Source organism: Macrotis lagotis, chromosome 3 (genome assembly GCF_037893015.1).
Source record: "Macrotis lagotis isolate mMagLag1 chromosome 3, bilby.v1.9.chrom.fasta, whole genome shotgun sequence".
In the NCBI taxonomy this organism is placed as follows: domain Eukaryota; kingdom Metazoa; phylum Chordata; class Mammalia; order Peramelemorphia; family Peramelidae; genus Macrotis; species Macrotis lagotis.
Window position 1 is genome coordinate 233,802,236 of NC_133660.1, and position 14,350 is coordinate 233,816,585.

Sequence of the window (14,350 nt, forward strand, 5' to 3'; positions counted from 1 at the left end):
GGGGGGAGTGGGGGAATGGTCTCATATCTCTTCTTTGAGACAAAACTTGGTTATTTAAATTTTATAAGATTCTATTTCAATTCATTTTTTATTGTTCTTCCCATTAAGTTATTATAACCTTTGTGTATATTGTTTTCCTGGGTCTACATCTCTTTGAATCAGTTCACATAAATCTTCCCATGCCATTTTTTTTACAACACGATATTCCATTACACTATACTTTTGCTTAGTCATTTCCTAATGAATCAGCATCTACTTTGTTTCTAAATCTTTGCTTCCAAAGATGATTTTTCACTGACCACCTTGAGGAATATGCCTAGCAGTGAAATCTGGAATACTTTCTTCCAATTCCAAATTTATCTGCTTCTTCTTAACTGTCTATGATCTCCTCCTTTTCTGGGTTCACATAGCTCCTTGTTGGCACTTCAGGCAACAAAGTGAAATGGAAAATGTTCTAAAAATCAGAGGGAACTGGATTCAAATTCTGACCCTGCCCACCTATTAGTCATATAACGATGGGTAAGTCATTTATCCTTCCTAGTCTTCAGTTTCCTCTATAAAATGAGGTAAGAGAGTCCAAAATTTCTAAAGTCCCTTCTTTTTCTGGGTTGCTGCTACTTCTGGTTAAGGAAAAATAGAGGTTTTCAAAGACTATCAGTCTCCTGGTGAACTGCTTTAAAGAGAGTTGCCCATTCTGATTGGACAGTACAGCATCCAGGTGAATAAATAACTATCTAGTCTAGGCTGGATAGTCCAAAGATAGCCAGTTTGATGACTTTAGAATCTTTCTAGATTAAAAAGAACTATGTTCCCATAAAAAGTTAACACCCTTTTAAGAGGTTAATTGAAGAAGCTTCAAAACCCATAATCAATTATGATAAAGAATGTTATCCATCCCAAAGTCAGAACTGATGATGTCTGAATACAGACTAAAGTATACTTTTTTTCCTTACTTTATTTTGAAATAATGTTTTTCATGGCTACACATTTTTAATCTTTATCAAGTAACTTGCTTTCTCAATGTGGGGGAGTAGGGTGGGAGGAAAGTAGAGAATTTGGAACTCAAGGTTTTGGAAGTAAATGTTGAAACTTGCTTTTGCATGTAACTGGGGGAAAATGTAAAAATAAGATAAAATAAATAAAGATCATAGGCAAAAAACAAACCAAAATGAAAAAAAACTATAGTCAAGTAGGAAAGCTCTCTCCCTAGCTGAAAAATGGTAAGAATCAATAGATCAAGAGTCCTGTTTCATGCTGTATAGACATTCCTGAATGGACCAATTATAATATAATTAATTTAATTAAAATTAACTTTAAGTATGATTATAATAGATAAAACCTGCAGTCTAGAACTGTGGGTTACCCTAAGAACATAATTTTTCCTCCCTCACAGATTCCTATAAGTATGTTTCAACCCTTCTCCATTGCTATGAGTGTATTAGTGGGAGATTATGACCTGGATTTCTATGTGTATGATGCTATACTAGCTATATAAATAATTATGTTTATGATCTAAAACTGTCATTTTTTTATTGTGAATGACTATACAGAGGAAGGAAATAAGCATCTTATAAGCTTATATACAAGCTAAAGTCCTTAGAAATATCATTTCATTTGTTCCTTATAACAATCCTACAAGTTTGTTGCACCTTTTATTATCCTTATTGAGGAAACTGCAGCAACCAAAGATTAAATATCTTGCCTAGTGTCACACAACTAGAATTTGAGACTGGATTTGAACTCAGATCTCCCTAACATCACCCCAAGCACTCTCTGCACTAACTGCTTACAATATATTAATTAAATAGGGACTTGAAAGCTGGATGATTGAATAGAGAAAGCATATTTTCCCTCAACAGCATTATCCCAAGGATTCTGAGAAGTGTGAATTTAACTATCAGGAAACTCTCGTCCCTGCAAAATCCTGGAAGTACCACCACTTAAAAGAATCCTTGAGTGGGAGCATACAGTTCACCCTAGTGCTATTTGACTGGCATGTAGAATATATGAAGAAAAGTAATATAAAATAAGGTGAATCCAGCTTGTAGAAGACCTTAACTGTCAGGCTAAGGAATTTGCATTTTATCTGACAGGAAAAGAGAGCCATTAAGTGTTATGATCAGCGGAGTTATAAATTTAGACCTATTTCTATGAAAGCTTATTCTGACACCTCTGTAAAGGAGTGAGACTTAATGGATGCCAGATAGGAGGCTAATATACTATACTAAACTAAGTGTCTGTCTTAGTTTGGCAGTCTGAGGTCTTATTGTATACAGATGAAGTTATCAGGCATTCTTATATATTTTCCCCACCATTTACTAGAATATACTTTCTAAATGGGTGATTTTTATGGTAAGTCACCTACTAGACCAGAAAACTGAAAAAGCCTACATACAAAATTTATCCCTCCTAACTGGAATTTACTGGAAGACATTTGGTTATACAGAAGATTGGGCCACACAGAGAGTAGGCAACATAAAGCACAATATATGAGCCCAGATTATAAATGAAAGCAGCAAAATGATCTCCTTAGCTTTCACCCATCTCTTGAGTTCCATCTCATACATAGGTCACTGTATCTTATAAGTTTCCCCCTGCTTCAAAATCTTTTGCCTTATTAATTTTTAGAGTCACAGTCCAACTTTTGATTTGGGAATCCCTAGGAAGTCAAAACAGTGGGATTATTAGAATTTATAACAGAAAAAAAGGATTAAAGTCATTTAAGACAATTCTATCAAAATGCTGATGCTGCTCTTCAGTTGTGTTCAACTTGTCATGACCCCATTGGAGGGTTTTGGGGGTTTTTTGGCAAAGATACTGGAGTGATTTGCCATTTCTTTCTCCAGTTCATTTTTGTAATAGATGAGGAAACTTAAACCAACAGGGTTAAGTGACTTGCTAGTGATCACACAACTAGTAAGTATCAGGTTAGATTTGAACTCATGAAGGGGAGTTCCAGCCCAGAACTCTTATCTACTGTATCACCTACCTGCTCTACTAAAATAATTCCATTTAAAGACATGCAGAAATTTGTTGGTAGAAGATTTTCATCTCCTTTAGTAATTTCACATTTAGAAGGTTTTGGTCAGAAGAGAATTGTTTTGTCCTAACAGGGTACCAGGAAGGCAAAATGGAAACCCTTCCAATAAGACGTTAAATATTTCAGCTGGGATAATGGTACTATTGTTACCTTTTACAGAAAATTATTACAATATGCATTTTTAAATACAAATGTTAACATATATATATGTATATACATTTCTTTTTTAATTTCTTTTTTTAGTATTTTGTTTTTCCCTGGTTACATGTAAAAACAATTTTAACATTCCTTTCTAATACTTTGAGTTCCAAATTTTCATCCTTCCTCCCATCCCACCTTGAGATAGCAAACAATTTGATGCAGGTTAAGAAGCTATATTCATACAAAGCATTTCCATAGTAGTCATGTTGTGAAAGAAAATATAGACTCCTCCCACTTAAAAACTCAAAATAATAAAGTTAAAAAGTATGCTTCAATCTGTATTCAGACCTCATCAGCTCTTTCTATAGGAATAGATAGCATTTTTTAAAATCATAAATCCTTCAAAGTTTTCTTGGGTCAGTGTATTACTAAGAAAAATTAAGTTATTCACAGTTGATCATCCTACAGTATTGCTATTACTTTGGATACAATATTTCACTTTGCACATATATACATTTCTACCTAATATAGATATAAATCTCTATTTTTGAAAAACAAGTATTCTATAAAACTCTACTTCCTTCTTGCAATCAAGGAGTTTTTCTCTGCTAAGTAGGTGTTTTCAAATGAGTTTCCCAAAAGAAGGGCACAAAGTGGGAAGAGACAGATAGAAGCTTTGACAAATAAAGTGAGTTTTAAAATACTTACTCCCTCACTAATAAATCTGTGTGTAACAAGGGAGTCTAGTTGGGAAAGTGGAAGGAAGGAAGGAAGGAAGGAAGGAAGGAAGGAAGGAAGGAAGGAAGGAAGGAAGGAAGGAAGGAAGGAAGGAAGGAAGGAAGTTTTTATTAAGTATTTACTATGTGCAAAACACTGTTTTAAGGTGTTGGGGATGCAAAGAGGAAAGTAAGACAGTCCCAGCTCTGAAGGAGGTCACATTCTAATGGGGGAGTCAACACACAGGAAAATTCTCAGCTCTTAAGTTAGAATATGCAGCTATGGAAATGAGAAGTAACTACTAGAAGCAAGAGCCAGCATGGAATAGTAGATAAGAAAGTCTGTCCTGGATTCAAGTTCTGTCTCCAACACCTACTAATTATCTGACTCTTGAAAAATTACTAGCCACACAATACTAAAGGCAACCCAGTATAACTATAATTTGCAGACCAGTCAACCAGAACCACTTAGGGCAAGGGAAAATTCCTCCCCCAGACGATCGTTATTGTCCTTCATTCTCAAAGAAGACCATGCATCAGATGCCATGACTAGCACATGAATTGGATTGGGGGGGGAGGCACACTATGCTAGATCACCAGCTTCACTTTCTCCTCCAGAGTCATCAAGGTCAAGTGACCAGATATGGATCAGAATGACTGAAGATGGCCCTGGATGTGAGGTAATCAGGGTTAAATGACTTGCCCAAGGTCACACAGTTAATGAGTGTCAAGCATCTGAGTCTGGATTTAAACTCAGGTCCTCCTGACTCCAAGGCTGGTGCTTTATCCTCTGTACCACCTGGCTACCCACCCATAGCTCCCTACACATAAAATAACAAGACTGGACAACAGGGGCGGCTAGGTGGCGTAGTGGATAAAGCACCGGCTCTGGAGTCAGGAGTACCTGGGTTCAAATCCAGTCTCAGACACTTAATAATTACCTAGCTGTGTGGCCTTGGGCAAGCCACTTAACCCAGTTTGCCTTGCAAAAACCTAAAAAAAAGACTGGACAACAACAACCACTACCATAGCAAATGATAGAATCCAGAGATGAAAAGAATCTCAGAAACCATCTGATCCAAGCCCCTCATCTTATAATTGGGGAAACTGAAGCTGGTGGGGGAAGGAAAGGAAGGGATTTGTCCAGCCTCATCTAGGTAGCATCAAAGATAGGATTTGGACCCAGGTACTCTGATTCAAAAAAACCCTAAAGGGAGAATTTTCTCCATTTTTTATTTGTCCAAGATCACAGATACAAAAAACAAAGACTTCTTCAAAGAATAAGGCAATGAAAATTAATCAATAAGATTTGCATTACTTGTTAGCATATAGTTTTGTCTTATGCTGCAGTTAATTGGCACCGTGTATATAAATTGATTAACGAAGTCAGGAAGACTTCAAATTCTGCTGAGATACTTAATAGTTGTGTGACACTTATTAACTGTCATCTAACCTCTCTCAGCCTCAGTTTTCTGATCTGTAAAATGGGTATAAAAATAGCACCTACCTCCCAGGTTTGCTGTGAGGATCTAATGACAATAATATTATTCAAACTTTGAAAATCTTAGAGCCGTATATAAACTCTAGCTATTTTTTTCATTGTTATCCCAGAAATGGATTTGCCCACAGATGGAGAGGGATTCGATTTACATATGTAAACACATGTGTAGATATACATATGTCTATGGATTGTTATCTATGTATACAAACCTACCCACCTAAGAGCTAGCACTGTAATAAGAGCTTTAGGAAAGTGGTCTATTTAGCAACAAGACCCTTCAAGCAATGGATATCTTCTGTTCACTTCTTATGAAGTGTGACTTTTCACATTAAAGCAATCACATTTGTGAAATGGTTCAAACACTCATATAACAAACAATGATATCACAGGAAGACAAAAATGGGCAAGGGAAGGGACATGAGAAGTACCTTTGAGAAGGAACGAGAGCCCAGACTAGGACAGATAATGGTAGTGTAAGCTAAGACATCATGAGAGGTATCATGGAGGCAATTTTAACAGAATTTTTCAACTTATTGACTACGGGAGGAAATGCAGGAAAGGGAAGATTCCAAGATAACTCCAAGGTTATCTTTTTTTTTTTAGGTTTTTTTGCAAGGCAAATGGGGGAAAACTGAGAGGATGGTGGTGTCACCAACAAAAAAGAACTCATCTCCAACCTCTTGGAAAATTGAGTGATTTGTCTAGGGTCACAAAGTAATAATCAGAATCAGAATTTGAACCTAAGTCTCCTGACGCCAAATTCAAAGTTCTTTGCCTTTTCCCCTAAACGCTGCAGATCTGGAGACAATTGTAATGGTGGCATGACTGGGCATCTACCACCACCTGCTGGTAGAAAGAGAAACGGTAACAATTTTGGATTGCCATCTAGTCAAAACATCTTTCTGTACAAATAAAGAAACCGAGACTCATAAAAATGAAATAACTGCTTTTCTGACTGGGAATTCTTAGCAAACTCATGAGTCGATAAGGAGATCCAGATGACATTAGAGCTCTCAGGTAAGTTGACCATAGAAGAGAAAAGCTTCAGAATTGTGTAAAATGTTTGAAGTCATATCATTATATTTAGAAATACCAAATAAAAATGTTAAATTCCCAATTTCCAATATAAGATATCAGAAAAGGATAAATGCTTGAAGCTCCCTACCTAAGTCGTTAAAGAACTATTCAGAATTTGGGATTATGGATCTTGACAAAAATTCGAGTTGGCTTATTAGGGACAGCAAATATTTAACTGGGGGGGGAGTATAATGAAGGAAGTTCTCCCCCTTCGATTAATATAACTTGAATGAAAGCATGATAAAACTTTCAATATGTAAATAGTACGTACCCTACAATCTCTTTAGGAAATATAAGCCTCTTTAATTAGATCAAGAAGGAATAATTTATTGGCTAATGAAACAAACTAATGGTCCCCATGCTTCTGAGGATTTTAAATAAGTGGAAGAAGTCAACTGGTAAGACAGTCAGATGATGGGAGATCTCAAATTTGTGGACTGAGGGTTCCAGTTGCAGAGTTACCTCCAAATTGAGTGAGACAGACAGAGACAGAAACAGAGAGGCAAAGACAGAAATCAAAGATACACAGAGACAGAGACAGAAGTAGTTAGATAGATGGTGAGATTCAGATTTACCTCATATTTTGGGGATGCATATTTCAAAAGGTTCAGAGGAAGAATAGATTGGATCCCATGGCCTAAAATTCTACTGAGGGTGTTAATCCAGGAGTGATAAATGAAATTCTAAAGATATTTAGAGAAACATATTTCAATGAAGAGGGAAAAGGGAGTTTCTGAAGGGACAGAGAACTAATTCATGAAACAATGGGGGGGGGTTGCAAGGCAAATGGAGTTAAGTGGCTTGCCCAAGGCCACACAGCTAGGTAATTATTAAGTGTCTGAGACCGGATTTGAACCCAGATCCTCCTGACTCTAGGGCCGGTGCTTTATCCACTGAGCCACCTAGCCACCCCATCAAGCAATTTTTATTTTTTTAAAAGAAATGTTCTGAAGGCAAAAGCAAGAGCAGCAACATGATGAATAACAAATAGTGACACAGTCCTGTAAAACTAGTGTTACTGGCTCTAGGGTCGGTGCTCCATCCACTGCGCCACCTGTCCATACCTACAATTATTATTATTATTATTATTGTTATTATTGTTATTATTTATTATTTAATTTTAATTTTTCTCTCCCCTTTACTTTATCGTTTATGTGGGTCTATATTTTCTTGGGGGAGGGGGAATTATGTTTACTCTTAAACAAGATTATTTTAGTAATGTAAAAAAATTATTTGTACAAAATAAGAATAAATAAATAAATGAATAAATGAATGAATGAATAAATAAATAAATAAGTAGAGATAGATGATAGATAGATAGATAGATAGATAGATAGATAGATAGATAGATAGATAGATAGATAGATAGATGATAGATAGATAAATAGTGTTAGGAATACTACAGCTCAGAAGGAGCTGAGATGTGAGGGAAATCAATGACAACAAAAAGAGAAGATGGGAATTAACTGTCCATTGCCAGCAATGGGACTCATCAGCTATAGTTGGCAAGATCTGTTCTCTTCCCTTTTCTGGAAAACTGAAACATTTGATTTTCTCCAGACCTGTGATGCCTCTCCTGTCTTCCATGATCATTTATTACTTAATGACAGTGTCTTAGTACTTCCATCTGCTAGATTCTTCAATCTCCTTGGATGTTTCTCATCTATACTTAATGACCTGACCTCATTGAAAACAAATGAGTGCTTCCTTATTATTTCCTTATTTATCTTAGTTTTTGATTGAATTTTTGCTATTTTTGTTCTTTCCTTCTCTGTCCAAAGATCATTTTTATGGTAGAGAAAATGGAAATGAAGTAATAATTGAGTGGAAAGGAGGAAAAGACATACACAAAAACAGAGAAGAAAAGATGGAAACAAGTGTTCTTTTAGTGTCAGTTAAATAGAATTATTATAAGGCATTATGATAATTGCTTTGCATTTTAATTCATTTGATTCTCACAACATCTTTTATTATCCTTTAAGTCAAGGAAACTGACACAAGCAGGACATTTGTGAGTTAATATCTGAGACCATGAATATCATCATCATCATCATCATTACACATTCCAAAAATTATTTTCTCTGAATTACTGTTTGTTGCCTTATATTATTCCAACATAGGACCAGAAATTTTCTGTGAACCACCTGGTTCAGGAAATTTACCTAGGCATTTTTCTTCCTTTCTTTAATTCTACATTAAAAGCCTCTAGATTAAATTCAGATCAACTCCAAACATTCAATTTTTATCTACTATATTGTAAGCCACTGTACTAGATGCTAGGCATAAAAAAAAAAAACAAATACCCCTGTCCCTATGGAGTCTGTATTCTACCATATGTCTACAATCAAATACATTCTTCCCAGTCCTTTTTTTTTTTATTTTTGCAAAGCAATGGGGTTAAGTGATTTGCCCAAGCAAAGTATTAGGTGTCTGAGACTGGATTTGAACTCAGATCTTCCTGACTCCAGGGCCGGTGCTCTATCCACTGTGCCACTTAGCTGCCCCCTTCTTAGCCTTTATTAAATAAACCCTATTCCTGGATAAAAAGCAATTGGCTGTCAGAAGTCCTGGTCCAGAAATAAAAATTCTTTTTTTTCTTCCATGAGCTGTTTGCTTCCCAAATTATCCTTTCTCTTCTAAAAATCTCTGTTCTCTGGGTAGTAAGGACAAAAACACAACCTGTGACCATTAGCACTTACAAACATTTTATAAGTACTTAATATGTCCAATGTACTCAGATGGTAGCAAGGAAAAAAGGAGGGGAAGGAAGAGAATACCAGAGAGAAAATTTATCTGGTTCTAAATTGTATTCAGTAGTATTGCCAGTTGCCTCTGACCACATGTCTGATATCTCTGGTGGAGGGAGGAAAATAGCAGTCTCATACATGATTTGCACTGTAGCTTTACCTGAATTACCTTTTTTTTAAGGTTTTTGCAAGGCAAACAGGGTTAAGTGGCTTGCCCAAGGCCACACATCTAGGTAATTATTAAGTGTCTGAGACTGGATTTGAACCCAGGTACTCCTGACTCCAGGGCCAGTGCTTTATCCACTATGCCACCTAGCCACCCCATGCCACCTAGCTTCCCCCTGAATTACCTTTTAATTCTCCTCCCTTCTTTTGTGGAGAGTGGAGATATGAGTCAAATCTGAAAATAATTTTGATATCTTTATTCAATTAGATCAGTATCTAGTGGATTGGCCTTGGAGTCAGGAGGATAAGAGTTTGAATTCAGCTCCAGACATTTACTAGCTGTGTGACCTTGGGCAAGTCACTTAACCCTGACTGACACACATACAGGGCCATCTCCAGTTGTCCTGATTCATATCTGGCCACTGGATCCAGATGTCTGTGGAGGAGAAAGTGTGACTTAGCACAGTAACCCCTCACTCAAATCCAATTCATGTGCTTGAAATAGCATCACCTCCCTGATGTCATGGTCTTCTTCAAGAATGAAAGATAAGGGGTGGGTAGGTGACACAGTAGATAGAGCACCAGCCCTGGACTCAGGAGGACCTGAGTTCAAATCTATCCTCAAACATTTAATAATTACCTAGCTGTGTAGCCTTGGGCAAGCCACTTAACCCCATGGCCTTGAAAAAAAACTAAAAAAAAAAAAAAAGAATGAAGGAGAAACTATTATCTACTCAGTTCATTGTCATCTAGTGAGTATATAATTATTAGTGAATTAAGTAAAACAGGATTAAGTTCAAGTTAAGCTTTAATAGTTAATACTATCAGGAAAAGAGTTGTGATTAATTATACCATCCTGTATTTATTTAGTTATTTATTTTTTCCCTAATTACATGTCAAAACAACTTTTAACACTTGTTTTTTCTTTCATTTTGCGAAGGCAAGAAATTTGTAATAGGTTATACGTGTGCAGTCACACAAAATATATTTCCATGTTGGTCATGTTGTGAGAGAAACAAAAAAAATCCAAGAAAAATCAAATTTTTAAAAAATATATGCTTTGATTTATATTTAGACTCTCTTGATTCTTTCTCTGAAGAGAGATGGCATTTTTCATCTTCAAATCCTTCAAAGTTGTCTTGGATCATCTAGAATCTCCTTCTGACTAGTTGTTTGACCCCTTTACCATCTATAGGCTGAGAACCCCAGAAGCAGCTATTGACTGCGCTGGTTCAGTGTCCCCCAATGTCTGCTCCTCACTATCAGTTTTGCTGGGGGGGGTAGGGGGGAGCAGTGCTAGAATGTGCTCCTCTCTCACTTGTTGTAATAGATATTTCCTGCCAATTGTCTAGGTTGTATTGGGATGGAAAATTATTTCACTCCATTATTTTGTGGAGTCTGATGCTTCAAAATTTGTTCTGACGTGTTATTTAAAATTATTTGGAGGGGAATTGGGAGAACTCATGGAAGTTCTCCTCCATCTTGGTTCCACCTCCATTACTCTATGATGTATTGATGATAATAGATGATCGATGTATACTGTGTAGGTTTGTAGTTAGAGATTTTTTTTCCTCTTCCATACTTAGGTTTTGTCATATTAAAAAAAAAAAATCTGAGACAACTAACTCTTTGTTCCATGTAGTTTCATTTATAAATTCTTGAAAAAAAAAACACTGGAAAAACCAGCCTTTGATAAAGTCCAGTAGGGCTTAAACTCAAATGATTCTGGCTCTCATTGACTGATTAATAATAGGTCCCAGTTCAAGTCTCATTTGGTCATTCTTGGGGTTTGATGACTCAGAATAAGCATATATGGCAATTCCTTCTGTTCTGACCAGAAACCCTAATGGTTTTCTCCTCCCAGATTGAATTTTTTTTGAGTAGGTATAGCCTAGGTTATCTTTTACTCATTTCTTACCTAGCTTTAAATCACCAAATTGGTATTATTCAGACCTTCTATTAAAAAGGTCAAAGTTTCCTACTGCATCTGGAGTCATTTTCAGTTCTTTCTGATCTGTCCTGCCACTAGATTCAGATGATCTTGGAGAAGAGACTGAGGCTGATGATTTTGCACAGCTCTGCCTCACTTAAATTCACTTTCTTTCTTTTTTCAAGGCAATGGGGTTAAGTGATTTGACCAAGGCCACACGGCTAGTTAATTAAGTGTCTGAGGTCGGATTTGAACCCAGGTACTCTTGACTCCAAGGCCAGTGCTCTATTCACTGCACCACCTAGCCACCCCTAAATCCACTTTCAAATCAAGATGTTCACCTCCTAATATCATTGATCTTTCTTCAAGAATGAAGAACAAATAATAATAATAGCAACCTATGTTGGGTATAGTGATAGAGCTTGCTACACTATCCCCCGCTCCTTTGTATCCTGGAAGCTGCCATGTTCCAGCAAACCACAACTTCCCCATCCTTTTGTACCAGATGATCATAACAAAGGATTGGAAAGTCCCAGAATCCCATAAGTCCCTGATGTTAAACAGAAAGAGGAAAAATTGAGCAACTCTTTTGCTATGTAGGGTTAGAAAGAGTGGGAAGTCAAGGATAGCACCAAGATTATGAAGACAGGAAACTGTTTCCTATGCACATACAAACATGGTTTCATAATCCATTCATGAATAATCATATAAATACCCAACACTTACAATACCCTACTAGCAGAAGACTGAGTCAAAGAAGAACTTAAAGACTGTCTCTTTGAAATCCATTGTTCAGGATCCCTGAGTTGTTTTTAAATTAATTAATTTGTAGAAAGTTTTTATTTCTCCCTCTAACTTCTCTTTACTACAATGAATAACTTAAAATAATTTTAAAATATAAAATTTTCAAAAAAATATTCATAGCATCATGAAACATATTCTTTCACTGGCCATGTTAAAACCTCTGTGTCTGGGGTGGCTAGGTGGTACAGTGGATAAAGCACCGGCCCTAGAGTCAGGGTTACCTGGGTTCAAATCCGACCTCAGACATTTAATAATAACCTAGCCGTGTGGCCTTGGGCAAGCCACTTAACCCCATTGCCTTGAAAAATCTTTAAAAAAACAAGAAAAAAAAAAACCTCTGTGTCTGATTCTGCCTCTTAGTCATATCACTTCTCTGGGAGGAGATGAGTGTTTTATCTTTACTCAGCGGTACTTCTGATTTATAATTGTGTTGATCAGGACTCTGAAGTCTTCCAAAGTTTGTTTCCAGGTCTCTGTGATTAAGTTTCAATTTGGAACTCAAAGGTAGCTGGCTTGTTGACCTTGTCACGAGTCATGACTCAGATACTTTAAGCTTAGCTAAGGGAAAAGGAAATATAGGGTGAGAGTTTGGAGTCTCACTTCCACCTGCCATAGTTTTGTTCACAGACCTAAGGAATTGAGATAATTTCCCCCAAAAAAAACACCACATAAATTTATATTAATTATCAGGATGATTCAGGCCAAAGAGGTTTTATGATCTGAGAAATTTGGCGGGTTGGAATTCTCACTGTTTCTTAGTATCTGGTGACTCTGGGAAAATTATTTTCCAACTCTTAGACTTCTCTCTAAAAGGAGCAGATTGTTGTAGACAATTTCTAATATTTCTTCCAGCTTTCAATTCCTTGATCTTATCATCACATACCTAAGGAAATATCTTTAGGAGAACTGGCTTTGCTTTATCCATTTTTTCACTCAGGAGTTTCTGTCACCAAGAGGCCTCCCAGAAGTTTGCTACAAATTAAGACTGTAAATTGGGATGCAATGAGTTAACCTCAGGCTGAAGAAGAATTGGAGTGAGCTAGATAAAGGAGCAATCATTCAAAGACCAAGAAAGTTCTCCCATGGGCCCAGTCCCTCCTGGTTCTGACCTGGAAACTCAAACTAGCTTAAGCGACAAGAGGAGAAATCCCCTTCCCTCTTACTGCAAAGCAACCCTGAATTGTATCTTCAGAGACTATCCCACCTTAGCAAGTTTAATCCAGGCTAACATCAAATGAGTATTCCTTCATTAAACTCACTACAACTGGAAGTGGAGAGAGGGGAAGAAATGGACTAATCTTAGATTTTAATAGCCTCCCAAGCAAAACTAGAAAAACTGACAATTTACATGGAAATGGAAAATCAACACTGTAGGTTGATCCACACTGATCCATATTTCTAAACTGAGTATATTATTTGTTAACAGTTTGCACGGCCATCATCCTCTTTGTTTTTGTAATGTTTTTTAAAAGTGCTCTCAAATCTGCAATGGCATAGACCCATACTAATTTTGTAGCAAGACCAATCCTTGCACAGAGAAGCAGGGCCAGTGGTGAGAATTAAAATGGACCTAACCCAGCTCAGCCTGAAATCAGCAGAAGGAGAATAAGACCCAACTGGTGACCCACTAACACTTACTGTAGTGAGGAATCAAACAGCACCTGTAGGACCCAGTGTTCCTCTACAGGTTTCCCTCCTTCTCCAACTGCTCTGCATGTGAAGGTCTTTCTAAGATCATCTCTAGTAGGAATAAAAGTCAACTTGCTGGTACAAAAATAGAGTGGCTCATTCTTCTGGGTCTCCACCTCTGACATCTCAAAACCTCCTGCATCAGTCTGCCCTCCTTATGCCAAGACACTGTGACTGCTCTGGGAAAGGAGTGGATCCTGCATGTCAAGGTCATTCTTCTTCCAACCTGAGGATTGTCTGAGGAACACTGGATCTTTCTCAACTTAGGTCAATCTGGAGAGAGGAAGTGCACCAAAGTTAATTCTTTGAGGCATGTAATAAATTGGGCAATAAAAATTAAAAAAAAAAAAACTAAAGCAACAATTCCTCGTATTTCCCCAAGCATTAAACACAGGACAAAATATATTTCAGGACAGAGGAAGAAAGCCTAGACTTGTTATTTTTGTACTTCCTCATCTGTAGAATGGGGATAATAATTAGAGTTGTGAGGATAAAATGATACAATATTGTAAAACACTTTTGCAAACCTTAAAATGTTAG

General features: G+C 36.8%; 1 protein-coding gene across 2 annotated transcripts in view; it reads right to left on the reverse strand.

Moving 5' to 3' along the window:
• The window catches only part of NCR3LG1 (natural killer cell cytotoxicity receptor 3 ligand 1), a 68,595-nt gene that overhangs the window by 16,112 nt on the left and 38,133 nt on the right, over nt 1-14,350 (reverse strand). For both annotated transcript variants that reach the window (XM_074230182.1, XM_074230181.1), the window contains one exon: nt 13,760-14,083. The gene's annotated coding sequence lies outside the window, so the exon portion shown is untranslated. The remainder of the gene's footprint in view (nt 1-13,759; nt 14,084-14,350) is intronic.